This window comes from Homarus americanus, unplaced genomic scaffold (assembly GCF_018991925.1).
Source record: "Homarus americanus isolate GMGI-L3 unplaced genomic scaffold, GMGI_Hamer_2.0 scaffold41592, whole genome shotgun sequence".
NCBI lineage: Eukaryota > Metazoa > Arthropoda > Malacostraca > Decapoda > Nephropidae > Homarus > Homarus americanus.
Window position 1 is genome coordinate 328889 of NW_024740109.1, and position 4558 is coordinate 333446.

Consider the following 4558-nt stretch of genomic DNA (forward strand, 5'->3'; position numbering starts at 1 on the left):
GCAATCTTTTCATGCTTTCCCCTGCTATAATGTAATACGTATTTTCTAAGAACAGATATTATGTAGTCATTTATGGACATCAAAATATTTCCAATTTAAGTCAGAATAAAAGGTATTATATATCTTTTATTTTACCTTTTATTTTCTTTATTCATTTCTATTTACTTTTTCTTCATTTCTCTTTCTCTTCTTCTTATTCTCTTACTGTGCAATTATAATATATAAAGAAAAAGAGATGATAGTGTCAAACAAGCAAAGGCTGAACAACTGGTCCAGCACAACACAAACTGAACTAACTGGAATCTACTTAGCCACAGACTACCTTAAAGAAAATGGAGGTGGGATGATATTCTGTGACTCTCAAAGTGCTTTGAAATCAATGAACAGCCTGTCAGGTTCTATGTCTAAAGTTGTATGTGAGATTAAAAGGAATGTGATAACTGCCAATGAGAAGAACTTTCGTATCGAATTTGTGTGGATCCCGTCCCATGTTGGAATCAGGTATCATGACCGTGCTGATAGACTGGCCAATGAGGCACGTAAGAAAGAAAATGTTGACCGTGACCTTGGCCTGTCCAATGCTGTAATTAAAAACATTCAAGTCAGAATCATGAACTGATCTAGAAGAAGTGAGAAATGCAGAGAGACCTGGCAGTTGTAGCATTAGTAAATATGACAAATTTTGTGACAAGAGGTACCGGTATGGCCAGCATAAGGACAGAACCAGACAATGTGATGTAGTCGTGGCCAGAATTAGGCTAGGATATAGACACATCTGGCAAGTTAGTAACGCTGTACCCATACCGGAACACTCAGCATGTAAACTTTGTGATAAACCTTTAAAACATACACTTGAACACTATATTATTGAATGTGACACTGTCAAAGACTTCAGGCCACCTGACTTATTGTATCTTGAACTTTGTAATTACTACATTGAATCGGGGGTGCTTGAGGACATTCTTGCTGTTTATCCCAAATTTGCTAGCCCACACTGATTAGTCTTCAATTTAGAATATGACTCCAATGTATGTGAACCACTGACCTATATATACTGCCAATGAATATGATGTATTTCTTTCTTTCTTTGTGTATGAACCTCTATCCTGCATGGCAGTGAACAGTGACATTACCCACATGAATCTGACCTATATATACTGCTAATGAATATGATGCATTTCTTTCTTTGTGTACGAACCTCTGTCCTGCATGGCAGTGAACAGTGACATTACCCACATGAATCTGACCTATATATAGTGTCAATGAATATGATGTATTTCTTTGTGTACGAACCTGTCATGCATGGCAGTGAACAGTGACATTACCCACATAAATCTGACCTCTATACATATATAGCTGTTAATGGACATGATATATTTCTTTCCTTGTGTATGAACCTCTGTCCTGCGTGGTAGTGAGAAGTGATACCACCCTAGGTGTCAAGACCTGACTCAATTACTCAGAATAGGCAAACTGTACTACAAGCTTTGCCAATAAATTTGTTAAACTAACTAAAACTCGTTGTTTCGACAAGTGAAGGTGGGAGTGAGGGAGAGAACGAGGACTATGGAATGTGAGAAGGTAGGAGTGTGGGTAATCACTCCTAATGGTCAACCTTCCACCATACTGAGGGAAAATATGGAAGGGAGGATGAGGGGAGTCTTAGGGAGGAGGGAATAAGCTAGGACTAAGGAATAACATGTGGTAACTGAGACACTTGAGGACACTGGATATGGTTATTTTATTACTAATGGGTCACTGTATCACTGCATAGCACCAAAGGCATGTATGACAAATATTTTATTCAACACCAAGAGGGGGAGGGGGGGGGGATTTATAACACTTCTTAATGGTTCTTTGTTTATTGACCACCTTCTATTAAGATTAACAATTATACTGTAGTGGATATTTCCCCTACAACCACAACTACAACCGATGTTTGTCGCTGACTAGCCGACCCCTTTTAGTCAGCTTAAGCTTATCAAGAGAGATCACAGAGCAGCTCTTAAGCATGAGAGATGCTTAAGCTTCATTCGAGAATGGTAGCAAATGTAGATGATGAAGAAGCTGCTAATTTGCATAAGAAATTTTTTGAGGAAATAAGTAGAGAGGTCAAAGTGTGAGATAATTACTGGCATTGGGAATACAAATTAATTGAAACTCTTCGTGTCTATTCTTCTTTTCATTGCACCTTTTACCAAATGTACTTATGTATGGAGAGTGAGATCAAGTCCCTAGTTTCCTTGTGGTTATCAGCATATACTTGGATCACGCGCACCTACAGTGATTTACTTGCATATATATGTAATGAAGGTTTATTTATCAAACCACAGCTTACAACTCAGAAAAAGTCCAGACCTGACCTTACATAGGCGAGGTCAAATGTAAGGGGACCCCTCGCAGCCGCAAGTCAAGGAGCTACAAATCAGCCAGCATCCCTGTCACACGGCCCCACCAACTATGTTAAGAGGCACCCAGTCAGCAGAAGAGGCCACCTGCCTCCAATAAATACAACAACTTACAACTCAGAAAAAGTCCAGACCTGACCCTACATAAGTGAGGTCAAATGTAAGGGGACCCTTCGCTGCCGCCCGATCAGCTCAAACTGACGGCTCGTCTCCCAATATACAGGACGTCGTAGCCCTCCCTCACGACACACACACACACACACAGAGGGATCACAGGAGGAAGTCCACCACAGCTAGAGGTGCCAGCCGAGTCCTGCTCACAGGAGGGAGAGTCACGCAAGCCCTCCCTCCAGTCAAGAAGGCGACTTCCCTCCCAACACCGGTGTCACAGCTAAGCAGTCTCCCATAGACACAGCCCAAAATCACCTGCTAGGCCTTCCTCAGGTCACGTGAGTTTTTGTCAGCGCTATCCATAGGATGAGTTACTTACGTGGGAAGTGTATTCATTTCATGTTTGTGTTCGAGAATCAGTGTCTAGTAACGTAAATATATTGTCCTAGTAACGTAAATAATGTCCTCGTAACCTCGATAGAAGGTGTTATTAATGTGTCCATGCCAATGTCGTAATTAATAAATAGTTGTAAGGAAGCGGTGTTTGAGAAGTCGTCCTTAAGAACGTAATAGATGTGTATTGACGTATAAGATAATGTAAGTGTATTGACAGTGTAAATCACTAACCGGCCCCGCTACCAAACTCTTCCTCTCTTTACATTCCTCTTAATATAAATATTCTACCTATATGTAATACTCTTCATGTGAGTTCTTATTAATATTATCATCATAATTATTACTATTATATTTTTTTAATTTTTATTAAATTATTATTATTAGTAGTAGTAGTATTATACTTTCGCCCCCAGGCCCTGATGTAGGTCATTGACCTGTGCCTAGGTGGGTTAATCCTGTAAAAAAAAATACAAAACTAAGACCAAGTTCAACCAGCCACCACACATAACATTCGCTGTCAACAATACGAGATCAAATTTGTGCCAGTAAGACTATGATAAAAAATATTACAGTCAGCTTGAATGTTGAAATACCAACCATTGAAACTTTACTTTATGAAAATATCTACAAATATTAATTGTAAACACCAAACTGATTGAGAAATACACAATATAATCTTACAAAGTTGTAACATCAAATGAGTTTGACGGTTACTTGACAAGATACATATTAATTCATAGCTTACTTGATCAGTTAGGTAAGTGTAAGCATGTACAGTATATTGATGAAAGAAATTGCCTGATTCTTTTAATTACTGTACAACTTAAAAAAAATGCCTGTCCGGCTAGTAAGCTGACCAGGGGCGAGAAGGGTAAGTAAATGTAAGTAATGATTAAAGTTTCAAGTCAATATAATGCTTCTTAAAATACCCACAAAGTGAGGTATAATATGTGGTACACGTCTGTCACAGTAGCCGGCGCCCGTCACCGTCTGAGTTGGCATCAACCTCACTGGCCAAGATAATTTTGGTTCCCCTCTCACTTATAAATTCCGTTTTCTCTCGTTCATGTTTACAACCAGAGTTATAAATTAAAGCTATTCCTGGTGGTATACTGTATATCTATTATTTTGGGGTATATAAGCCACACCATTAAATGCATTTGAGCATAAAAAGCTCTTTACCGATATCATAGACTTTCTTCTAGTTGCTTACGCTTACATTTTTGTCCAAATACTGTGGACTGGTGACAAATTATGAATATCAACAAGATAGTAGAATTACTGCTTGTATGGACGCGAAATATTGTTTCAATTGGAAAACACATGCTCACACATACATAAGGGCTTTCTCTAAGCTGTAAAACACCGGGAATTTGGTTTCCTCTTCGCTGACGTTTACAAACTTCCCTCATTTGTAGCCCCCTGCAGACGACATCCCCAACCCCCCCCCAACCCCCCCACCCACCGTCTATCTCGTACCCAAATTCATACTATATTATATTAATCTTTTGGTACATGATTCTTCATCATACATAATAATATAGAAATAAGTTATTTTTTTTAGTGTACTGTGAGTAATTTACACTCCAACTATCTTTTTAAGTATAAATAATTATAAAAAAGGTTTTACTGGTGGTTTGTAG